Here is a 27,140-nt window from a genome sequence, read left to right on the forward strand (position 1 = left end):
AGCCCAGTCAATGCAGTAGAAGCACTTGTGTTATAGAATGGAAAGGCAGAGAAAGGGAGATGTGTAAATTATATTGTAGACACGTTGATCGGATTGCGTGTGAGTCACTTGATCAGGTTAGCTGAATCGTTGAGATTTGGTTTGGACTTAGAAGGCAACGGACGGCTTTACAGACGTGTCCTCCCCTTCACTGGTGGCGGGGATGCTGACGTGTGTAGAAACAAGACCAAGAGAAACCACGCAAGCCAGAAATTCACCTTCCATCCTTCTGCGAGACATCTGGAAAATGAAATAAACTATAAAACCAATTCCTTGTCTTGGAGTGAAATGAATCTTCGTCCAACAGGTGCCAGTCTTCCTTCCAAGACACAAGATGATTCCAGGTAGACCAACATCCACGATGCAGAAGATATGTCCGAAAATACATGACATGTACCACACACACACACACACACACAATGAAATATGAACATATGATTTAATAGAAAGACAACTAGATAATCACACAATGTTAACTCTGACTAGACGATCATACGCGATCCCCTTTATGATATAACAACACAACACTTAGACTCACCACCTCCAAAGAAGGCAAGGGTGCAGCCCTCCGCTGGCAAGGTCATGCTCACAGTCTTCTGGAACCAGGATGGAGTAGTGATGACAGATTTCCTGGCAAAGGGTACCACAATTACAGGAGCCTATTATGCTTCACTTTTGAGGAAATTAAGGGAAGCTATCAAAATCAAGAGGCGGGGCAAGATCAGCAAAGGTATTCTCCTACTACAGGACAATGCTCTGGTCCACAACTCGCATGTCACCAGATCAGAAGCACGGGCGTGTGGTTATGAAACCTCCCCATCCTCCCTACTCTCCTGACCTTGCACCCTCTGACTTTCACCTCTTCCCAGCCATGAAGTTGTTTTTGAAAGGAAAGCATTTCCCAGATGATGCAGCCTTGAATTCTGAAGTCTCGTCGTGGTTGGAGGATCAACCTGGGGTGTTCTACAAAAATGGTCTCCAGAACTGCATCAAACGATGGGAGAAATGCATAACTCTGGGTGGTTCCTATGTAGAGAAAGAATAATAACTGTGCCAAGTTTCGTTACTCTACTGCTATGGGAAGTGGGTCAGGGGCATTACTTATTGCACACCCCTCGTACTGGGTGATTGTATCCAGAGGTTATCTTCTGCTCAGCACAATGAAATACAAAACCGCAAACAGAATTCTGTTTGCTTCTGTATTACATAAGTCTTTCCATGACCTCCCATTTCCCTGATCGGGGTGGGGGCTGCTAAGTGGATTCTCGACTATGCCCAACGGTCTCCCACAGATTAGTGAAGAGAAGGAGGCATTTAACTTTTCCTTTGATAGTAGTGCTGACCCACTCAATGATTCTAGAATAGTATAAGCAAAGGGTGACCCTCCCCCAACTCTCCACATGTTTTATTGAATTTTATCTAATTTGATGTATCTCTTGTTTGCGAATAATCAAGTGTATCTGTTCTACCAGAGTAATCTTTGACTTTTATTTTCTGTCTCCTTCAGAGTGCCCCTTTTTGGGGAGATTTTGAATATTGTCCACATAACAAAAAATGACCTTGTGTCTAACTTTGCCCTCGTTGGAAGGCAAGTGAAGCAAAACAAACTAGGGGAATAGTTTCTTGACAAAAAAAAAGAAGTTTTTATCTGATAAAAAATATTTAAACAAAAAGTAATTATAAAAACCCGGGGTAACATTTTGAAATCTTTCCAAATACATAAAATACAGAAACAATAGATATTGATTTTTAAACTTTACTAAAATTTCCAAGATAGTAACAAACGTCAGTAGGTCATTTTTTTTTTGTTTTTTTTTGTTTTTTTTTTTAACTTTGAGATGTCAAATATACTATTCAATTTGTATCTATAACTGTAATTCTTTGTTTATAAACTGAATGTTTGTGATGAGGATTGTTGTGAAAATAATACTCGAGATGATAACAGAATAATCTGAATAATACAATAGTGAATTACTTCTACCTGGTTATAGCTGATGGAACGAGAACATGCTACCACCTTGGATTGAATAATGGGTTTCATTTTTAATTCGGCACAGATTCCCAAGTTTTTCATTTCTTTCCTTTTTCTTTTTTTTTTTTTTTTTAAACCTAATATAGTCAGCACTCATCAGGGTCTGGAGACCACTCAAGGCTAAAGGTTAATGGATACTGTAATGAAAATTTGATAATTTATTTTAGAGAACAGCTCTTCAGTAACCTGTTCATGTTAGACTTGAAAAAGGCCATGTCATAGTCAGCCAGGCAGCAGTTCCGTGGTATCATCTTCCACAGACGAGCAACTCTAGGAAAAAAACTCTGCCCATGGAATTTTCATTTAGTTTTAGTCACAAATAAAGAATAAATGAAATTGTTGATGGTTATTGTAGTTAGTCGAGTGTTTGTTGTGAAAGACTTACCGGGGATGGAGGTGGGAGACCATAGAGTGAAGCTCAGTCGAACACCTACCATGAAAATAATGATAGAGCAAAGAGAGGCTCGCAATGTCTTTTCTACAAGGCAGAGACTGCAGAGAGTATAAAAGAACATCGCCCACCAGATTTCAAAGTCGGTTTTGTACTCTGTTGAGGTGGGAAGGGATGCTTTGAGCAGTTCCTTCCCAGATGTGGCAACAGTACTTTCTCCTAGGACATACTTGGCTCTTACACAGGTAGAGCAATGCATCAGTACTAAGATATCTACTAGAGCAGTGAAATGATTCAATCATTTTTCTGGCAATCTTGGCAACGGATTTGCTATATGTGTGCCATTTCAGATCAGGAATGAAGGTCAGTTCCAGATGCTTGTCAAAACATGGTGCTTCCCCAAGATGAGTGCCATTCATTTCAATTGGAGCCAGGGGCAGATCAGAGTGTTGATGATGCAAAGAGGGATTTGGTTTTAGATGCATTAAAATTAACCAGCCCCCCCCCCCCTATTCCACTACATGCTGAAGATCAGAAGAGAGAGAATCAGAAAGATCTTGGTCATTACCGGCCGGTAGTGTCGTCTGCATAAATGTCTACAAATGATCTAAGAATGTGATTTGGGAGATCATTGATGAAAATCAGGAAGAGAGTTGAGCCCAGGATGGAACCTTGAGGTATGCCAGCATTGATACTATGAGCTTCTGATTTCTGCCCATCAACAACTACTCTTATAAGCCTATCAGAGAGAAAAGATTTAATAATTGAGAAGACATTTCCAGCTATTTCGTAGCTGGAGATCTTTTATACTATATTCACTCAAAAAGCCTTTGATATGTTGAGCAATTGCTCTAGAAACGAAGCCCCATGTGTGATATTACAGTTAGCATATCAGCTGTAGATCTAGTAAAATGGAAACCGTATGGCATGTCACTGAGTAGGTTATTTTTGCTAAGGTGGTTGGCCACTTCTCTATTTAACAGATTCCAGGAACATGCTCATGACTCACAGGAGACTAATTGGTCTACACTGAGAGGCAGATGACCGAACTCCAGAATTTTAAAAACAGGGCAGACTGAAGTTTTCCAAAGTTTTTGGAATCATTTCTCTTTAAGGCAATGTTTAAACAGCTTTGTAAGTATTAGAGCTAGTTCCGGTTGAAACTTTTTGAGCATTATGATTGAAATGTCATTAGGACTAGTTGTCTTACTGGAATCAAGGTTTTTGAGAAGCTTGGCAACATCATGCACAGATATTTGTATGTCACATAACGAAATACTGGAGATTTGTGAGTTTGAGAAAGATTCCAGAGTTTGACCAGATACACCTAAAGAAGGTTGGAGGTTACATCAGCCGAAATATGAGAATAATACTCAAAATGAGATTAGTAATCTGAATCATGCAAATTGTACAAGACTTCAGATTATTGTTTTGTATAAGAGATTGAATGAGAAACTGTCTTTGTGTGCCCAGCCCAAATTATTTTTTTCTTCTCCCCCCCCCCCCAATTTTTAGGGTGGAGCCTACAATGTACTCAGCATTGATTACTTGAGAGGGAGTGTAAATGCAGTGGCACTAATTGAATAAAATGTTTCTAAATATATTAATCATTAGGCACACACCTAAACATTTACTTGAAATTGACAACAAAAACCTATGTGTATCTGTTCTCCAAGCCTGAAACATCTAAACATTTCTATTTTTAAATTTTTAAGTTATACCTGATCATTTTATTTCATATGTAACTACAGAGAACTTCGCCACATGTTTGAGAACAAAATTGTTATTTATCACAATTTGGAGCCAGTTTTTTTAGCTGCCAGTAGCTGACAATGTAAGGATGAGCCAAAGTCTTATCTAAGCCTTACTTCTCTATATTGTATGAAGTATTCCCAAAGTTGTACCCTGGAAACATTGATTACTGAAAAATGATTTGTCCAGGCTGAAATTTGGCGTCTATTCCTATTTACTTGCCTCCCCGCGAGGGCAGAGTTAGACACAAGGTCGGTTTTAATGTGGGGAAAATCCAGCTTCCCAAAAAAGGGGCACTCTGGATAGGAACAAAAATAAAAATTGCTTCCGTCAAGAAGGATATCTCCTCCACTATCCAAGGGCAGAAAAAGGTGAAGTGTAATATTGAAACAGATACTACACTTTGTTCTCAGCCAAAATGCCAAGATTCTCAGATCAATACATCAAATTTGGAAAATTCTTAGTTGGAATTTAAGGTCAAATTTATATAAGATGCGGGGGGTTTCATTGAATACAATATAGGTCAAGTAGCGAGTTTTTATAATGAACAGAATTAAAGTTATCACTAAGTGTGACCTTTGACCTTGATATACCAAAATGCTTCTTTCCCAGAACTTCCCACCTATGGAACGCTATTCCACTGGCCTGTGTCCCGGTCAAATACAATATAGTAGCCTTCAAATTCAATGTAAACAAATTCTTATTGAACAATCCCCATAAATAATTAAATTCTACCCAATTTACAAAAGGGTAATTGGTAGGGATGTTTCCATTCAATTTTTATTTTTTAGATTTTAATTTCTTTCTATTGTGATTTTCGTTTTAGTCTATGTTTATATAAAGAGGCATATTTATAGGTAGATGTGGGGGATTTTCTAGTGTTTCTATTTGTCTCCTCATGTGGGTAGGGTCAGACTCAGGATCGGTTTTTAGTGTGGGGAAGATCTCGCTCCCCAGAAGGTAGGGGGGCACCTAGAAAGGTACAAGAATATGAATGAGAATTACCTCAGTCACAAAGAATTTTTCCTCCACTGACTGAGGGTAGGAGGGGTGGGTGCAGTGCATGTACGTGCGTGCGAGTGTGCTTTGTATTTCATTTGTTTGTGTGTTGATATTAAGCTCTGTTCAATTCAGGAGTGAATCTTATGAAATTTTTTCCTATGTAAGTAAATAAAAGTAATTGTCTGTTTGGAAGATTGGCGTTATTTTGAAGCTATTTTACTGCATGTATGTACGTGTTTTGAAACATAGAGGTGTCTGTTATTTGCAATTTTAATGTTGCTCTTATGTAAGGCTACTCTATTGCTGAGGTTTTTGGTGGCGCCTATCTAAGATTTGTCGCATCTTAGTGCATACACTACATTTCTGGAGGTGTAATTTAGATCTTTTTTCATTCTGAATGTTTGTGTTGGGTTTTTGAATGTGTATATGTTTCCTTCTATTATTATGTCATAACTCCACATCGCTGTTTGTTGACGTTAAATTTGAACTCAACCTTAGATCAAAAGTCTCAAACTCAAATCCAACTGTTTTCTTCACTCTGCACTTTCCACACTGACACCCAAAATAAAGAAGACGGCTCTTTTATAGAGACCCAACCGCATCTCATTTGCATACCCCCTCCCCCCTCTCGTCACATCACGTGATTTTCAGTCCATAAATACCAGGGGGCGGCCATTTTTATTTTCTCTTTTTTTTCTTTCCTAACACGAGCCCCACGATGCATGAGGTAAGATTCTTTACTTTTAACCACACGCCCCCTTGATCTCTAAGATCAATAATTAGTATTATAGTCCGCCATCCACGCTGGGCGTCTTCGTTCATTGTGCGATCGTCGAAGAGGCTCTTCTTCAGACTCTTCAACATCAGCATCAACCTCCCCTTCCTCTGATGGCAAGGAGACTCTCTAAAATGTGACGAGGCATTCCATCAATTGCTACCTTGTTTTTGGAGAGTACTTCAGTCACTGTACCTTTTCCCCAGCAAGTCGTGCAACGAGAATTAGGTGGTTTCACTCACACCTCTTCATCAACTGCGATGTCCACGCAGGCCTGTTCTTATCTCTGCGTTACAGCCAATGGATGTCGCCATTCATAAGAAAAAATAGACCGGTGCGGCACTGAATTTTCGTCTTGACCAGCCTTTGGCATCATATTGTACCAAAAAACTGCTTCTTGGGGTGAAATCTGGCTTCTTGATGCCACAGCTTTTATAGTGCGATGGTGCCTCTCTATAATTCCATTTCCACTTGGACGGTATGCAGCTCTAAAATATAGCCCACATTCCACTTCGCACATAAGTCTCTAAAAACTTCCAAGCGGAAAGACGTACCATTATCCACCAACACCTCTTCTACTGGCCCCCTTTCCATAAAAACCTCCTCGACAACTCTCTTTACCTCTTCTGCTGTTTCATTCTTGATTTTCCGCCATATCGCTACTCTCTCCGCCCACAATCAATCATAGTTACATTCAGTTCATGTTGATAATGTGTGATGTCAATGGCCAATCTCCGCCAATTCTCTTCAACATGCAGTTCCCCTTTTTCATGTCTAGCCGGTGCAGGGTCGATTGATTGGCATTCCCTACATTGTTCCACCACCTTTTGGACGTCTTGCATTGTGACGTGCGGGTTTACTTTTCTTGCCAGGTAAAGGGTCCGTCCCTTTCCAAAATGATGCAGGTTATGCAGGTCTTTTAAATTCTCTACTGCACAACATGCTGGAGCCCCATCTCTTTCCTTGTGTAACCAGGCTTTCTTGACTCTTGTCAGCCCATCTGCTTTATTTTTTGTGACGGAACTAAGGTAATAGTTACCTTTAATCCGAATTCTCGAACTAAATCTCCCAGCGTTCCAAGTCTACGCTTGATAAGCATCTCCGCTGCTCCTTTTGTTTTGATCCGCTTATCACCAGACAGCTCCGATTTAATCCACGACACCACTGGTGCGGAGTCTGTTTTAACGTTCACTATCTGTAGCCCCCATTTTAGAGCCAGATTGATGCCTTTCATCACAGCATCGAGTTCCGCAACATTGATATGGGCACTATCATCCTTTTTGCGTAGCCAAGCAGCATCTTCAACAGCCACTTCTCCTATTTCCAATAATACCCCTAATGTTACACTGCTAGCATCAGTCCATATCAGCCCTTCATTGCCCTCCTTTACATGCCATTCTCCTCTCACAGGGTCCATTTTTTTTTCACTTCTACAATGACTTCTTGTATCATGAGAAGCATTTCTTGATCAACTGCATCTTCCCAACTGTCTGTCCCAGTCTGCCTTTTGATAAAACTGTACGCAGTTCGCAGCCATCCAGCTATTGGGTAGTGGCCAACCAGCTTTCCACATATAGAGAAAAGCTCTCTCTTGTCTAGGTCAACCTTGGCTTCAGGGATCTCATTTCCTCGCCCAAACATCAATTTTCCTGCCTTATTGTTCTGTAGTTGAAATCCTAAAGCCATTCCGTTTTCCAGTAACTCAGGCGGTTTTGTCGTCAGTCCATATGCTTTGATATGCTCTCTCACCCTTTCCGCAGTCACCTCTGTTTCGTCCACTAATACATCGTCGATGTAAGAGCAGGTGCCTCTCTTCACTGCATCATCTTTGGCCAACACTGTCTTAAGAACTGCCGTCATTATCTTTGGTGCAGAGTTCAGACCAAATCCTAATCTGGTCAGACAATAAACTTGACCTTTGTACTCTACCAATTGATATTTCCACAATTTCTCATCCATGAAGTTGGAGGTAGGCTAACTCCAGGTCCACAATTTTAGTTGCCTGCTTCATCCTCCTCCATTTCCTTACGACTTCTTCACACACGTCGATTCTGTCCTTTGTGTGACAAGCGACAAACTTGTTCAGCTCACGGAAATCCAACACTGGCCTAACTTTCTTCTTAATAGGTTGGACCACAGCCATGAGTGGCAAAATTCCTTCAACTTTCCCTGACCACGGCATTAATATTCCTTCATCTATGCATCTCTCAACTTCTTTTTCAAACTGCGGCTCCGCAGCTCCTTTCAGTGTGCTTTTGTAGCAGCTGACCCGATTTGTCAATACAGGTGGCTCCGCGGTCCATCGCCATTCTACCATCCATTTTTCGCCATCGAAGCAGGTTCGAAAGTCATCATCCTCAATCAGACATGGTCGGGGTTTCGATGGTTGGTTGGTATCACCCCTGGTTACACTTCCTGTTATTCCCGGTGCACTCTGATTGCCAAACTTCACCTGGCCTTTAGCAAAAGTAGCTCCTCCCAGTCGGTCTATCGCGTCCAGGCCCAGCACCACATCAATTTCTGCAACCAGTCTATCCAGCACGATCACTCTTAGTCGCAATGGCATATTCCTTACTACAATCTCCGCATTGGCCTCTCCACAGCATTCCACTTCTCTGCCATCCATCGCTCTAACGTTGCTGGTTCCATTCCAAGAGTTGGCGACGCTCGTAGTAATGAGTGTTGTTGTACATCCAGTATCAACAAGAGCTCTAGCCCTCTTTCCATTGATTGTGATCACTAACTGTGGCAACGCCTGTTCAGTAAAAAAGGGATGACTACTGGCGCAATAGCACCCCTTTACTCGTTTCCCGGAAGCGAAGGGCAATTCCTGCTAATGTGCCCTACTTGGCCACACCGAAAACAGATAATGTCTGGCCGTGGCTCCCTACAGTCTCTCATCAGGTGTGGTCCTTGACATCGAAAGCATTTACCGGTAAATCCACGGCCTTGCTTCATCACTGGTCGCTCCTAGCTCACCGGACCGTTTCGCCAAAACTCTAGCATGCCTTAGAATCTCCTCCACCTCCATGGTTTCAATATCAGTCAGTCGTTACAGTTCCATGGAGATGCGATCAGGGAAACCAGTTACAAGCGCCAGCTTTACAGTCTTCTCAAGGCTGCGTCCCCCATATCCAGCCAATCCTGCTAGTCGCCTTATCTCTGCCACGTCCACGTCCACAGACTCCCCAGTCCAGGTGACTCTTTTGAGCTTGTTGTAAGCCTCAAACGCGCTCTCGAAAAATGCGGTCTTTAACCGGTTTTCAATGCTCTCAGCAATGGCCTGATCCGTCTCTCCCATTTCTTGATAGACCGCTAGAGCACTTCCTTCCAAATACATTGGTATTAACGTGGCTACATCCTCGATCTTCTGCAGCCTTGCCACCAACTTCAGCTTGTTAAGCCACACAACCATGTCACCTTCTCCAGTAAAGGGCCTCAGGATATCGCTGCTCAATCTTACTCGGTCACCCATTTTTGTCACTGTGCCGAAATAGCTTGACGTTAAATTTGAACTCAACCTCAGATCAAAAGTGTTAAACTCAAACCCAACTGTTCTCTTCACTCTGCACTTTCCACACTGACGCCCAAAATAAAGAAGACGGCTCTTTTATAGCGAGACCCAACCACATCTCATTTGCATACCCCCTCCCCCCTCTCGTCACATCACGTGATTTTCAGTCCAAAAATACCAGGGGGCGGCCATTTTTATTTTCTCTTTTTTTTTCTTTCCTAACACGAGCCACACGATGCATGAGGTAAGGTTCTTTACTTTTAACCACAATTTTGTAACCCTTTTGTAGTGTGCTGAACGAGTTTAGAGGAAGTTAAGTTGTATTAAAGTTTCTGGTTGGCGTTTGCTTTTTATTTGTTGTTTTAAGTATGTTGTTTAGTTTATCATTCTGACTGAGAAGTATAAGGTTTTTGTTATCTCTGTATTGTTCGTAGAGACATATGCTAAAATTTGTTCTTTTGTTGTGGTTTTTGAGTGTGTGTATGAGACTCCTGTCTTTATTAGAGTGCTCGATGGACAGAGAAAGTACATATCGTATGTTTATTATAAAAACATTATTATATGTTTCAATAGAACCTCTGCTTAGAGAGACTACCTTATCAGACTGAAAGAAGTGATGAAGTCGTGCCTCTAAGCAGACGGTTCTACTGAAACATATATGCACGTATGTAACCAATAATATTTGTATAATAAACATACTAATATTTATGTGTCACGGTTGTCCCGGGTTGTCCCATAGACACATACCCCAGCGAGGTGGTCTGTTTGTCCAATCCTGTTTCACAGGACCAATTGGTGTAACAAGGCTATCTCCAGTCCCTAAATGCAGTGACTAACCCCCCCCCCCCCCCGTGGCTACATTTTTATCTTCATCTAATGATGGATCATTCAAAATGTAACCAGACACTTATCACTGGAACTACCGCTCTGGTGCTCAGAGCACACAAAACACACACGATCCTAAGTTCATGTGGCAATATCTTTAGCATGCTGGCTGGCCGTTCATCGTCAGATGCTGTGGTTTGAGTTCTTCTTGTAGGTGCTTTGATGAATGGCTAGTATGTTGCTTCTCTCGATGCAGTCTGAGCTGGTTGTGGTGGCAGTGCTGTAAATAACTGAATTTTCAAATCAAACCAATTCAATAATAACTGCGAGATCATTTTTTTATAAACGAGAGATTTCATTGTACACTTAGTGCAAAGAAAAGTTAATTCTTCAGGTTCTTAACATTTTCAAGATGCAAGATGTTTTCAACTTAGGTTCGTTTTGACAGCTTCTCAGTCAGAGGAGAAGAGCTTTTCAACTTTGCTCTTTTTGCTTTCTAGCTTTGAACAACAGCCAAAAGTGGAGGTATGTATTCTTTGACGCCCAGCAAGCAAATCTCTTAATTTTCAAACACAATGTTTTTTTTTTTTTTATGGAACCCTAATTCCGACCACCATCTTTTGAGATTAGCATTTCCTCCTCTATCGTTTGGAGATTACCCTTTCCCTTCTATTGTTTTTCTCTTTTTTCTTTCTTATTCTGAATCTCTTTCGTTTTTCTAATTCTTTTTCTTTCTCTCTCTCAAACTTTCTTTTCCTCGCCCCTCCTTTGTCCCAAAGCAACTTTATTATAAATTATGCCAGAGCTAACCCCTCTTTTCCTTAGTAGAGAAAAGGAAACATGTATTCAACACCCGAAGAAGGTCACAGGATGCAGTGACCGAAACGTTGTACCAATAACACTCAAGATGAGAATAATTGTCCGATTAATCAAAATACAAATATTTGTATTTAAATCATAATGATCATTGAATTAAGAAAACAAATACAAATTGTAAATTAATGAAATGTCCTTTTTCAATTCTAATATGCAAATTAGTTTACCTGATTTCATGTTACCTTTAATGCATCTAAAACCAAACTCCTATCTTTACATCATCAACGCTCTGATCCCCATCTGGCATCAATTGAAATGGATGGCTCTTGTCTAAGAGAAGCCCCATGTTTTGACAAGCTTCTAGGCTTGACCTTCACTCCTGATCTGAAATGGAACACGTACATCAAGTCTGTTGCCAAGGTCACTGTAAAGATGGTGGGATCCTTCTAACGCTCCAGAAGATATCTCACTACTGATGCAATTCTCTATCTATATAAAAGCCAAGTACATCCATGGATGGAATACTGCTGCCATATCTGGGCAGGAGCTGCTAAAACAGCCTATCCTGCCTTGACAGAGTACAAAATAGACTTTGTGGCTTAGTGGGGGGTGCCCTTTTCTCTTCCCTGCAACCTCTCTTCCACAGAAGAGACGTTGTAAGCCTATCTTTGTTTTATCATTATTTCCATGGCAAGTGCTCGTCTGAACTCCAATCTCTGGTCCCCGCTCGCCAATCTTTTACAAAAAACGCCCGTCTAGCTGAATCCACTGTCAGAAGCTTTCCCCACTCCTTATCTATGCCTAAATCAAAACGTAGATTCCATGAACAAAGCTTCTTTCTTAGAAGTGCACGCCTGTGGAACTCTGTTCCGTCTGCCTGCTTCCTTCCTGACTACAACTTAGATGTCTTCAAGTCCAACGTAAACAAATTCCTGATGAACCGCTCCCTTAAGTAGACACTTTACATATCCACACTAACGTACTGTACTTACAATAACCCTTATCCCTGAGTGGCTTACGGGCCTTGATAAGTGATGACCACCTTGTAAAAAAAAAAAAAAAATGTACATAAGCAGTGTATGTATGTATGTATGTGTGTGTGTGTGCGTGCGTTTGTGTGTGTGTGTGTGTGTGTGTGTATATATATATATATATATATATATATATATATGCATAAAAATAAAATAAAAATACCAGCGATGGTTGATGTTATGTTGTTTTGAAAAAAGAAAAACCGAATGAATTTATGAAATGATCAACGTTTCATCCCTATTGCAGAGGACATCTTCAGGAAAAATGCAAAAGAAGAAAACGAAAATGAAAAGGAAACAGTGTTAGAATCCTACCCATATCGGGAAGCAAACTATGTGTGTGTATGGAAAGGTTGGGTTGTTCAATGTCTTTATGTACACTTTTTTTTTTCTCTAATCTTATTCATTTTGTTTAAATTATTTAAGGATTAAGTAAGAACGGTTAATCAGGATCTGTTTTTATATTTTGTTCTTTGATTATTATTTTCCCTATACTAGGGGCTAAATGGTAGAAGCCCTTTCTTTGCATAATAGTATTAGTGTTTAATATTAGTGCTGACTTTAAAAGTCTTCTTTTGGCTCTATCTATCACGAATTTGGCTTCTTTTGGCTCTATCTATCACATATTTTATAATTTTCGAATGATTTAAATTAAATGAATGATTGTGTTCTGCACAATGGCAAAAGAGTGCATTTAGGGCGTTACCATTCCTTATATCTCTTCTGTGTTCATAAAGTCTTGGTTTCAATTTACGCTGTGTCTCACCTATGTATGCTTGTTGGCAATCGTCACATGGGATGGAATATATACCAGCGTCGGATGTGAGGGTTTTGGGAGAGTGCTTGGTAGTTTTTAATGTCTGTTTTATTGTTGTGGAAGTTGTTTGTATCAAGTGAAATATATATATATATATATATATATATATATATATATATATATATATATATATATATATATACGGCATAATCATGTTGATATACCAGTTCTCATCAGATCACCGAAGTAAGCAATGTTAAGCCTGGCTAGTACCAAATGGGTAACTATTTGGAAATTCTAGGCGCTGTATGTGTTCTCTGCTTATCTCAGCATTGTTTCCAGTCATCCTGAACCTCCGCTTGCCACTGGTATTTAACAATGCTGACTCAGATGTGTGGTTGGATATTGCATAACTTTTGCCACGAAAATTCCACATTTGTTTTGTTTTTTTTTCTTGTTTTTTAAGCAACGATTGTTTTCAGTTTACTATTACCCACAGTTTTATTTATGTGTAGTTTTTTATTTATTTTTGTTTATTTTTATTTATTTATTTCTATTTTATTATTTTTTTTTTTTTTTTTGATAAATACTTGTCATTTTGGATGAATTTCTTCAATTTTTCCTAGGCAATGCTGGGACACGGGTCCTGCTGGTATATATTTTTATATGTATAAACATGTATTGGACTTTAGCTTCTCTTGTTGCTGTACTCTAAGTAATGTACTTGGACAAACAAAACATTATAATTTGGATAATGTCCAGTGGCACAAATAATGGCGTTTCACTTACACTTAATTACCGTTTCCTAAAAAAACTCTAATTTCTGTTCATTTGGAAGTTTTTCTAAAACCTACATATACCTGTCATTAAGCAGAGTTTTTGTGTGATTTGGTCTATTGTTTACCGCTTGTTTGTATCAACTAGTTTTGATATTTACTTAAAAATAATTTTTTAGGATGAGATAGAAATAAGAAAACAATTTGAAAATTAAACTGGGAGCTTATTTTTATTTTTTTTCTAGAGTTATTTTTTTTTTGTCTTTCATGAAATAGCATTTTTATTTTTAACTAGCGCATTTTAAGAATTTCTATTTATTTTTTTGATACACTAATTATCATCATCATATATAAATCCGAACATTCTTATTGCTGGCATTGGTTTCCCTGATATTTTTCTAGAAAGACATTGGGTACTTACAGGATGGACTTCATGAAGGTTGCCAACATCCTAGTGAAAGTGATTTAGTAGAACTAGTTTTGAACTCTGAACATCCAGGTTGTCAGTTTGTGTTGTTAACCACTTAATCATCATCACCATTGTAGAATTATAAAGATGACATTGAAATGAACAAAAAGATTCATTAGAATTAACCTGCATCTTTTTTTTTCTATGAGTTGTCTCCCTTGAAAATGAACTCTTCTCACTCGTTTGTATTAATGGGTTGATGACATTTTATTTTGTTCTTTAATTGAAAAAGTTATGAATTTTAATATGGGCTTACTTGATTAATTCTTATTTAATCACTGACTGATATTGGATCAAGAAGCTGCATTTAAATTAAATTCTGACTTATTTACAGCAGGTCGATAAAGTCTTGAAGTCAGTAAAATCATTACTTGGTGGAAATTGCTAGATTCCAACTAAAAATCAAACAAAATCAATAAAAACAAATCTTTGTTATTCAGTTGTGATCTTTATTATAAAAGACAACCACAACGTAAGAACAAAGATTTGAAGTTTTCTTTTGGGCTTTTTTTGTCCATTCCATTATTATTTTTGTTTATTAAAAGAAAAAAAATGTTGAATTCAAATAACCTTGAAAAACATGACTGCCCTCTTTTAAATCAATCAGAAAGTTATAAATAACAGAATTATTTGAGAGATTTTTTTTTTTTTCAAATTTTAAAGATTTTAGAATTTTTATGCTTCTACTTTATTACTCACTAATTAATATTGTATTAAGCAAGATGGTGGAATCGGAAGGTATACAGTCTTACTTGGCCCCTACTATTCCAATAATTCTGACTTTGGCCCACCTCATTACATGAGGGAATGGATGGGTCTGAAGCTCAGCAGCTGATGAGTTTTTACAGAGGAACTCCCTCTAGTCAACCAGATTCCAAGGATTCGTACGCTGGCCCCTACGATTCCAAAGATTCGTATGCTGGCCCCTATGATTCCAAAGATTCCTACACTGGCCCCCCTACGATTCCAAAGATTCCTACACTGGCCCCCCTACGATTCCAAAGATTCCTACACTGGCCCCCTCTACGATTCCAAAGATTCCTACACTGGCCCCCCTACGATTCCAAAGATTCCTACACTGGCCCCCCTACGATTCCAAAGATTCCTACACTGGCCCCCCTACGATTCCAAAGATTCCTACACTGGCCCCCCTACGATTCCAAAGATTGCTACACTGGCCCCCTCTACGATTCCAAAGATTCCTATGTTACGATTCCAAAGATTCCTATGCTACGATTCCAAAGATTCCTATGCTACGACTCCAAAGATTCCTATGCTACGATTCCAAAGATTCCTATGCTACGATTCCAAAGATTCCTATGCTACGATTCCAAAGGTTCCTATGCTACGATTCCAAAGGTTCCTATGCTACGATTCCAAAGGTTCCTATGCTACGATTCCAAAGGTTCCTATGCTACGATTCCAAAGGTTCCTATGCTACGATTCCAAAGGTTCCTATGCTACGATTCCAAAGGTTCCTATGCTACGATTCCAAAGGTTCCTATGCTACGATTCCAAAGGTTCCTATGCTACGATTCCAAAGGTTCCTATGCTACGATTCCAAAGGTTCCTATGCTACGATTCCAAAGGTTCCTATGCTACGATTCCAAAGGTTCCTATGCTACGATTCCAAAGGTTCCTATGCTACGATTCCAAAGGTTCCTATGCTACGATTCCAAAGGTTCCTATGCTACGATTCCAAAGGTTCCTATGCTACGATTCCAAAGGTTCCTATGCTACGATTCCAAAGGTTCCTATGCTACGATTCCAAAGGTTCCTATGCTACGATTCCAAAGGTTCCTATGCTACGATTCCAAAGGTTCCTATGCTACGATTCCAAAGGTTCCTATGCTACGATTCCAAAGGTTCCTATGCTACGATTCCAAAGGTTCCTATGCTACGATTCCAAAGGTTCCTATGCTACGATTCCAAAGGTTCCTATGCTACGATTCCAAAGGTTCCTATGCTACGATTCCAAAGGTTCCTATGCTACGATTCCAAAGATTCCTATGCTGGCTCCTACGATTCCAAAGATTCCTACGCTGGCCCCTAAGATTCCAAAGATTCCTACTGTGGCTCTTTGGATTACAAACATTTCCACTGTGGCCCTTATTATAAAAATTTCTAGTCTTCCAATATTCAGTAATATAATCAGAGATCAAAAGATTCGATTTCTATTTGAACTACTTTAAAAATAAATCTCCACAAGAATCTTGTTTTTAAATTAAATATTGATTTTTTATTTAATGTTTGATTTTTAGTTTTCACTTTGTCTCAATTTTAACCAGCTGGCAAATCTTTATTTTTTTACTTTGGTGTCATTCAAGAAAATCCCACCATGCGGTCTGTATTGGATATTTCTTTGTAATTATCTGAATAGCTTTAATTGTATTCTCCAGATGTTGACAGTATCGCCATCTTTGGTTACATTCTTAAGAGTGCCAGAACTACATCATTGAATGCCATAGAATGTTTAAAATATTTAATTACTTGATGGTCAGCAGCTTATTGTGGAAATTTTCTTTTTACCAGATGACCAGGTGGACATAGGAAAGTCCAACATGACCACCTGCCGCTTGCTTTGCATATCACTAGTTGTTTTTGAAAGTCCATACTCTTAACAATCATGACTTTCTTGGATATGGTGTTTTACTGTACAAACTAAATGGTTTGAATTTTCTGAATTTTTGGTCTTGCAGAATTTGACCTGGATCCTCAGGATTTCCCATCAATTATGGTTTGGGCATGTCTAATAATCACAATTCATTTTAATTGTCAATAATTAAAACAAAAATAATTAAAAAAAAAAAAAAAATTCTTCCGCTACCATAAAATAAGAAAATCAAGATTATTGCAATTATTCAGCACAAAATGAGTCCATTTTTGGTGATCCTTCAGTAACCATTCTGCAACAACATTCACCCTGGTTGCATTGGGTTGTCATCTTCTTCCCTGGTCTGCACCATATTTTAAACTATAATAAACCATGCCTTGAACAAGATCCACAAGATGGCTAACAAATCATTATTGCAGTGTTGAAAGCTGACCATCTCTACATCAGCCAAGTCCTTTTTGATCATTTTTCAGTTGCTCAGCTGTCGACCAATAGGCTTGCATCACTCGTGCAGATATATAAGAAAGATTACGTTGCAAATAAAATCTCCCTTTTGGGTAACAAACTGCATTCTGAAACCATCAAAGACAGAACAGTAACAAGAGAAACGGGAAAGATTTTTGTCGTGTTGGTAGAGAACTGCAGTTGGGACATAGCTGACCGATCGGGAACACAAATGTGATCAAAGCAGTTATTGTGAAAGATTTCTAACTAAATGAATCCATTTATATTGATGTGAGTTGAAGTGACATTCATCTAAAATGGCTTGAGCCGGCTCTTGTAGAATACCCATGACCTTAGATGAATGCAGACTGTGCATGATGGTCTGCAGTGGTCAAGATAATGACCAGTGTTGAACACTGTAGACCTGAGCTAGTTTTGATGTCAGCTTTATTAGTGTGTAACCATATTTTCAGTTGGTTCTTGGGCGTCTTCGCAAACCTTGGAGTAGTTCTGGAATGAACTCTCCTGGGTTGTGGCACACTGCGTGACTAAACCAGCAAAGTCTCCTTTTCAAAAGAGGTTGGTTGAAGGAGATGATCCTCACATTCTGATTTCGGTATTGTAGATAAAATGGTGCCAGCAAACCCACAGAATTTGGTGGTTGAGGACTGCTTATGAATGGAAAATTGAAAAATTCCTACACAACTTTGGCTGTAATTTATATTGATTAAAAGTAAACACAATGAGAAATTAGGTTCAGCATTTAAAAAAAAAAATCATAAATCAACAAAACGTTTTGTTTTTTGTTTTTTTTAAACAAAAAACAATTTAAGAAACCATTTTGATTATCGTTGCAAATTTTATTGTTCTTTCGTAAATGTTCAGCTGTTTGCTTTTTTGTTTTACACAAAATGAAGAAAATACTCCTTTTATTATACGATGCTTGTCCCCAGTCATGAACTCTAGTTGTATGGATGCTAGGCCTCTTATAGGTATCACCTTCATTATAATGAAATCCTTTTAGCGAGTGTTATCAAGTGCACTTTAATTTGTTGAAAGTTTAAAATTTTATCTATCATTGAGAAGGTCAACTTGTTAATTTGGTTCTTGTATTTCATGTAGGAAATGAATAATGGGTTGCAAATATTTACCGATTATTTTTGTTCATGAAATAAGAAAGGATGGGTGGGGTAGAGGTGAGAGTTTAAAAAAAAAAAAAAAAATGTCTGAACAATCAGTTTTTTTGTCCTAAAATCCACTTGGTATTTTTTTTTTTTCATCCCAAACAAGGCATATGGCCACTTGATTGTAAAGGTCTAATATTTTGGATCATATGTTTCAAAGGTTGTCATAAATGAAGGTGGTAGTCGGGATAAGATCCTTCTCCTTCAAAAGATGCCCTTGTGGTGTGCGTCTCAAACTACACAACAGAAACCCACAAAGCTGGTACATTCTTGATTATCATTGGCCTTGGATGAATGATATCTAAAAGCTGGATTTTGTTATATGGGGAAGGGGGTGGGGGTCAGTGTTATTATGTATTTGTATGGAAAGAAAATCCCGAGAGTTTATTTGCAGAGAGAAAGTTGTGTATGTCTAGTTAGAGAGGAATAATCTTGGCAGAGGAGAAAGAGGGGTTAGCAGAGATGGATAGAGCTAGAAATTTTAATAGAAATGAATTACCTTTTCTCCGGACAATGTTGGGTATCCCTGCTGGTTCGTAATAAATAGATTTTTGTATGTGATCATCATTTCAGATCCATTTTAGGTGGTGAGTTAGGTGCATCAGAATTTTTGTAGGAATTTTTGACACCCCTAACACGAAACTGCGAATAAAATATGAAAAACTCGTAATTTCTCTTTTAAAAGTGGGTTGTTTATTTTCTTTATGGATTATGCTTCCAAAATAAACTATTAAAGTTGTTTTAAAAGTAATAGAAATATTTTTTTTATTTTTTAAAAAACAGTAATGAATTTTACGAACTCAATATTTTTCAATTTTTAAACTTTAAAAATCTATCAAAATTTTTCTATTGATTCTATTTTTACGATATTTTCAGGGTCAATGTGAACTTTTATGCTCTTTCCAATAAACCCAATATAATATTTTAGACAAACGTTTTTTTTTTTAATTCACGCCTCCCCCCCTTTTCAAGTGTCTATTAAAAAGTAAATAATTAATTCACTCACCAAAGTGTTATATATCACAAATTGAAGAGAAAAGGTCAATAAATAATATATTCAAATTTAAAACAAAAAAAGTAGTGTTTTTTAGAAATTTACCTGTAAAGTTCGAAGTTTATAACCTTTTTTCTTTTTAATCACGTTTGTTTGTTTTTGTTTTTTTTAATGAAACCTTGGTCCTTGCTTCTTTAATTGAAAAAAAAAAATTAGGGCTTGAATTACATTTTTCGAGGAGTTATAAGCTTAGAAAGACGGGGTGAAATTATTCACTATTTTTCACGAAATTTCTGACACACCGAGTGGTGAGTGTTGTCTTATAGAGATAAAGATCGTGATTGTTATGTTATGGCACGTTGTCGTGGATTGCTGCAGAACAAAAGGTTTCGTAGATGCAATTGTTTCCTTGACTTTTGTTGCGTACGCGTCACGTTGCTGATTTACCCCTTTGTACAGATTCGTATCTGATTATTGCACGTTACATTTGCTCATTTCTGTCATGCTATTTAAAGAAAATTTTTAATTAAAAATAAAACTTTAAGCGAATAGATAAGAAAGTGTAAATTTACTTTTCTCGTCCGCTTAACAAAGTTTTATAAAACGATGTTATTTTTTAAATAATTCTAATTTCATGCAGGTTCTTCAGCTCCTGTTTTAGACAGATTTTTTTTTTTTTTTTTTCATAATTTAAAAGGACAAATAATTTCAACAACGATGCTTATGCACTTATGTTACTGTGCTATTTTTTTTAAAATCGTATTTTCAAGTTAAATTCGAGTTTTACGGTATCTTTTTTTTTTTTTTAATAAATTGTTAGGTGTAAGTACAGATCAGTTACAAAACTCCCCCTCCTCCATACATTTTTATATTAAAAATGTTGTGTAAAAGTTGTTTAAATTATTTTTCATGTTTTTTTTTTTACATAAGTAAAAATAAGCTATTTAAATTATTTTCTTTTTACTTGTAGAAACATTAACCATAACAGTCGTTTCATTTTCTGACTTGTCAGTTTTGCCTTGATTCGTTCCTTTTCACTCTATCTTGATTTTTGATCACAAGGTCAAGGCTGCTACTTGGGCTATGAAATTCCAGGTGACAGGCATCTTGAATTTTATTCATTCAATGTTTACACATTTTAATCGTGTATTTCTCGATCTTTGATGGGTAAAATAAATTAACTTTTTACTTGAAATGACTCCTTATGTAATACTGTTTGTAGAATTCTATTTTTAAAAAATTATTTGCTCTTGATATAGGGTTTTCGTTTAGAAAAGGGAAATAACAAATAAAAGATTTCACGACAGTGAATAAAAAATTTAATTCTGTAAGTTATCTCCCTTGAGTCACCCAACTAACTCGAACCAAACATTTTTTTTATTCGGTCTTTACAACTAGAAGTTTAGCATTTGTTTGATCTACAGAAGATCTCTTTCCAAGCATTTTCTCTTCTTTTCAGATGGGTGGGGAGGAGTTTAATACTTGTTGCATGAGGCACCATCATTTATGAGATTATATCGGTTATCCTTGTTCTTGTATTTTTTAATTTTTTTAGTTAGATTTTTCACATGAAAAGCTGTCCTTATAAGAAAGCAAAAAAATGGCTTGTTTACGAATACAAAAATAAAATTAACAATCAATATCGGTTACCATTTATTAAAACTGGCTTTTTAAATCGTTATTGCTATTAGCACTCCCTTGTTCTTTATTATCCATTTATTTATGCATATATAATTAATATATATATATATATATATATATATATATAAATAAATAAATTCATGGGTAATGTCATTAAATAGGGTTGGTGGGTGATATGAAAAAAATGAGGCATTGAAAATGTTTCTTATCTTAAACAGCTGGCATCAATTGTGATGGATGGCTCTCGTCTGGGTGAGGCCCCGTGTTTTGACAAGCTTCTGGGTTTGACCTTTACTCCTGATCTGAAATGGAACACGTACATCAAGTCTGTTGCCAAGGTCGCAGGAAAGATGGTGGGATCCTTCTACCGCTCCAGAAGATATCTCACTACTGATGCAATTCTCTATCTATATAAAAGCCAAGTACGGCCAAGGATGGAATACTGTTGCCATATCTGGGCAGGAGCTGCCAAAAACAGCCTATCATGCCTTGACAGAGTACAAAATAGACTTCGTGGTTTAGTGGGGGATGCCCTTTTCTCTACCCTGCAACCCCTCTCCCACAGAAGAGACGTTGCGAGCCTATCCTTGTTTTATCGTTATTTTCATGGCAGGTGCTCGTCTGAACTCCAATCCCTGGTCCCCCCTCGCCAAACTTTCACGAAAAACACCCGTCTAGCTGAATCCACTGTGAAAAATTTCCCCCACTCTATATCTGTGCCTAAATCAAAACGCGGATTTCATGAGCAAAGCTTCTTTCTTAGAACTGCACGCCTGTGGAACTCTGTTCCGTCTGCCTGCTTCCCTCCGGACTACAACTTGGATGTCTTCAAGTCTAATGTTAACAAATTCCTAATGAACCGCCCCCCCTAATTAAACACTTCATAAAATCTCCTCACTAACGTGATGTACTTGCAATAACCCTTATCCCTGAGTGGCTTCCGGGCCTTGATAAGTGGTGATCACTGTGTAAAAAAAAAAAAAAAAAAAAAAAAAAAAAAACATCTTGTACCTCTATAAGGCCACCATTCGCCCATGTATAGAGTATTGTTGTCACATTTGGGCTGTTGCATATACTACTAGTCTCGCTCCTAGACAAGGTTCAAAAGAGTCACCAACCTGATAGGTCCTGAACTGTCATCCTCTGTCCCATCGACGAAATGTTGCAGCTCTGTCTGTTCTACAAGTATTTTAATGGTGAATGCTCTGACGAACTGCAAGTACTTGTACCCCCTCGACGTGATTACCCCTGGCAAACCCTACAAGCAGCTAAATCCCACCCCTTCACAGTAGAGATCTCTAGATGTAAGAGAGCTTTTTACTTCAGTAGTTTCTTTCCTAGAACTGCTAGACTTTGGAACTCCCTTCCAGGTCCCTGCTTCCCCAACTGTACTGACATGCTGAAGTTCAATTGTAATGTGAACAAACATATTACTGCCCAACTCCTTACATAGTACTCCTGTAGCTTATGTCCCTGATAGTAGCCTCCTACATCAAAGTGGCAATGTGCCTTGTTTGAGGTGAAAATGTAATGAAAAAAAAACATTATTTCATGTAGAGTCATTTCGAGTAAAAAGTTGATTTATTCGTGCTGTTTTGATTCAATCTTAGTTTTTGATCGCAAGGTCAAGACTGCTTTTTAATCCACAAAAACTGCAACTGTACAGCCATATTGATTTTTTATGCATTGAATGTTTACACACCTTAACTGTCCATTTCTCGAGTTTCGATGGGTAAAATAAATGAACTTTTTTAATGAAATGACTCATCATGTAATAATGTTTAAGGTAAGAAACATTTTGAATGCCTTATTTTTCTCATATCAACCGCAAACCCTGTGTTAGCGACATTACCAATTCAAGTTGATAATATTCCACTGTCATGGGACAACTTTTTTGATTTCAGTTTGGAGAGAACACAACAGGGGCAGACAAATGCAATTTCAGAACTGAATCAAATCTCAGTAAATGTCAACAGCAATACATTAACACAAAAGAAAAATTATGTGAATATTTATTGAATTAAAATAAAATTAAGAAAATAGTTTTTTGTTTTTTTTTTGTACTCAAAATTAATGAACGTTGTTAAAGTGTATGACAAAATAGTTATGAACAGTCTTTAATGGAATGCGTTTTTATTTTTGTTTGTTCTTTTGGGTTTTTTTAAAAAGTTTTTGTTACACATTTATTGAATTAAGATTTAAGAAAATTATGATACACAAAATATTTTTTTTTACATAAAATATTTAAAAAAAAAATTTTTTTGACATAAAATAGTTTAAAATTTTTTTAATATATTTAAAAGTACCGTGTCATGCTTATTTAAGGTGTTTACGTTCAATATATTTACAGCCATTTTTTTTTTTTTTAGGAATTCTTGAGTTGCATTTGTCTGCTCTTCAAACTGAAACCAAAAACGTTGTCCTGTTGCAGTAGTGCACAAGTGCCAATAATATGTATGTCAGCGGCTCATTTTTTAACCCTATATTCATATTATGGTGTTTTCTCCAAGTTAACACAAACAAATATTTTTCAAATATATGAAATACGAGTTAATCAATATAAAATATGTCAGTTCTAGGATTGAGTTATGTTAGAAAGTAATTGTTTTAATTGTTCTGATAAGCTGCAATTTATAATTAAGACAAATCTATCATTGTCTATCTCTTTCACCCTCTCTCACTATATTGATTGAACTCTTTCAACTGTATTGCTTTATATCATTGTTAGCATTTAGTGTTTTTTTTTTCACCAGCATCATCATCTAATGTTAACTATTGTAACCACCACAAATACATAAGAAGGCAAAATAGTCTATTTTACTCCTATCTATACCCCAAAATATGATATGCGACCAAATGAGAAAGACAGTAATCTGCAAACTATATAAGCAACTGCATTTTGAACAGCCAGACAATTGGTACAAACACAAATTGGTAGCAGTACTTGAAAACGGAAATGAGAAAATCCTATGAGCATGGAAGTACAAATGAATAAACCCATCCAAGCAAGAACACTGGATGCCATAACAAGAAGGAAAAAATCATGCCAGAGTGTAGATTTTGCCGTTCCAGCAGATCACAGGATGAACATCAAGAAAATGGAGAAGCGAAACAAATACATGTAACTAGCCAGAGAGCTGAAAGGAATATGGAAGATGAAGGAAGTGAAAAGCATACCAATAATCCTAGGAGCAGTAGAAACAACCCCGAAAAGTTTTTAAAAAAGAATGGGAGAAATTGGAATGAGAGGGAAGGTTGACAATATACAATGTGTATCAATAATGAAAACAGCTGAAATCTTAAGAACACTCGAATACGAAAACTAGTCCGCATAAACTGCAAACACATATGAAAATTATAACAAAAGTAAAATAAAAAGATGTAGGAACATCCCATGAAACCAAAAAAAAATGAAATTGCAAAATTGTAAGTTAACTAATTCCTCTCCACTTCAAAAAACGTAGCATCAGCATCAACTGGCACCACACTAAATAGTCAGGACGGTCGGAAAGATCGAGGAAAAAGCAATGACCAGGCCTCCACTGGACAAGTGTGAAGAGAAATGTGATATTGCTACCCGAATTCCACTGGTTATTGCTAGTGACACGTCAATGGTAAACAGCAGTTGTGATGATGCACATTCATTTGTAAAGGTTATCGACAGAGGCGAAGAGTACTGGAAACCTACAGAGATATGTTGTAACCCAGACTCCAGGGAACACCACCAACTGTTGTCAGTGAGTAATTTCTGATTATGACCTGTGTGAGAACTCCTAGTGAGTATCAACAACAATAATTATTATTATTATTCTAACGTGCAAGTAATTATTTTTACATCTGCAGAAATTCCATGATTTTTTTTTTTACATCTATCTGCACAATTCTTATTCCTTTTGAAATGATTAAGAAATAACTTTCTCCTTCCATAAAAATAATTATCAACGTCAGCTAAATATTGTTTAAAACCAATTTATTATTTCCTTATTTAATATTGTAGCAATTTAATTATTTTTAAAACAACAAATAGTACTGTTTTCTTTAATTCTGGAATATGAGTAAAGTCGGAATTCTTTGCCTTAGCGACATCATTTCATTTTTTTAATATATATGACACGTGATAATGTATGTGTACACATGAAATGGCCTAGCATCATCATAATCATCATCATATTATTATTTTTTATAATAATAATATAAAAGTAAAAAAAAAAACTGAATTTTCGATTGGAATCAAGAATAGTGAGTTATCTCCCTTGTATTGCGATAGGAGTTCAATTCCTTTGTGATAAGTTTTTAGAGTGATCTCCCTTGCTAGTCGTAGTGACTTAAGTTTATCGTTTTCGGTGCTTTTTATTATGAGAGCGAAACTCGAAATATATTGAATTTCATGTAAAACCAGTGGTATTTACTTGCCATGTCGCAATAATTAAAATATTAAAAAAAAAATTACGAAAAAGGATAGGTAGAAAATTAATGAAAACGGTCTTCTAAGACAATTAGCGAAAATTGAGTTTTGCAAAATTGGCCTAAGCTTTCAGAAAATTAATTACCGCCCTTGTTACGTGTCGAACTCTCCGGTTTCTCCCCCCCCCCACACACGCACACACTTTTTTTTTTTTTTCAGCAAAACTCAATCTTCATTAATTGTCTTCTAAAACTATTTTGACTAATAATTAAATTTCTACCTTATCGTTTTTTCGTAATTTTTGATATTTTGATTACTGTGACATAACAGATACGATTGTTTTTAATTAAAATTTAATATTTCGGTTTTCCAATTTCGTTCTTATAATGAAGAAGCATCCAAATCCATCTAGTATTGTATCGTGTGTGTGTGTGTGTGTGTGTATATATATATATATATATATATATATATATATATATATTGCATTTTCACCCCAACCAAGGCACAATGCCACGTTGATACTGAGGCATAATTTGTAGGGATACTATGTAGGGAGTTGAGCAGCAAGATGTCTCTTTTCTCTTTACATTTCACTTGAACACGTGTATGTCGGTGTGTATATATATATATATATACATATATATATATGAAAAGGTTAAAAAAAAAAATCTCAAGAATGTCATGAATTAAAATATATCCTATTTCACATAAACAAAATATCAGCTATTGATATTGTATCGTTATGCTCCATAAAAACACACACAGATTATATTTAACTTAATGCAGGTCACGTGTTTATACCTCAGAAACTATGGAATAAATTAAATTTCTTTAAAATCTCCTCATTTTATTTATATTGTGGTCTGGATGACCGTTCGGACGCCAAAGATGACCTGGCAACCAATTTTGTCCAGTCCTTTCGATTTTTTTGCCTTCCCAAGCATGTTACTGTGAACAAACCATATTCACTCTTCAATGTTGTCCTCCCCACCTCTTTCTTTATCCCCCACCTCTTTCTTTATCCCCCCCTCTTTTTCTTTCTTGTACAATTGTTTGCAGAATTGTTTTTGTGACACATCCACTAGAAGTTTGTGACATTAAATTTGTGACTCCCCCCCCCCCCAAGAATCAATTTAATCATGTGTAATTTACATAAAAATAAAAGTTAACACAATTCTGTGGATCTTCTTCCCTTTCACATATATATCAGAAGAATAATCGTCCCAAACATTTAAACCAACATAGACTAAACATTATTCAATTTTGGTCAAAATGATTGTGCATGTATGAAATATTGTAACGTAATAAATGAAACAATGTAACTAACGATGAAATACACTAGCTGAAGGAACTATATATATATATATATATATATATATATATACACACACACACACTATTCGTTGCTATCAACCCATTCTTTGAAGTCTTGGTTTTTGTTAATACAGTATATGAATGCTCAATTATGAAATATGATAATTTTGTAGCTTACATTTTAAGTCATCTCTTTTTGACTTAAAATTTATTGGTATATGAACGATTACTGAATTATATAAACCCAGTAAAATTCGGAATACTACAAATAAGATATGTATATATAGAGTTATGCACATATAAACTGTTTTGCTCATCAATGCTGCTATACTAGCACTTATCCCTTGCCATGGATGGAACCTACA

The 27,140-nt window shown here is 36.8% G+C and overlaps 1 protein-coding gene and 1 long non-coding RNA gene across 23 annotated transcripts in view; one reads left to right on the forward strand and one right to left on the reverse strand.

Moving 5' to 3' along the window:
- The window catches only part of LOC145263055 (uncharacterized), a 153,656-nt gene that overhangs the window by 107,139 nt on the left and 19,377 nt on the right, over positions 1 to 27,140 (reverse strand). The window contains exon 2 of one of the 5 annotated variants that reach the window (XR_013864473.1): positions 18,921 to 19,063. The exons of the other annotated variants lie outside the window; for them this stretch is intronic. This is a non-coding gene — a long non-coding RNA (uncharacterized LOC145263055). The remainder of the gene's footprint in view (positions 1 to 18,920; positions 19,064 to 27,140) is intronic. 5 annotated transcript variants of the gene reach the window in all.
- Positions 1 to 27,140, forward strand: part of LOC145263054 (sodium/hydrogen exchanger 9-like) — a 328,320-nt gene that overhangs the window by 55,873 nt on the left and 245,307 nt on the right. The gene's annotated exons all lie outside the window — the stretch shown is intronic.

This window comes from Euprymna scolopes, chromosome 38 (assembly GCF_053919585.1).
Source record: "Euprymna scolopes isolate OS-2025 chromosome 38, ASM5391958v1, whole genome shotgun sequence".
Lineage (NCBI taxonomy): Eukaryota > Metazoa > Mollusca > Cephalopoda > Sepiida > Sepiolidae > Euprymna > Euprymna scolopes.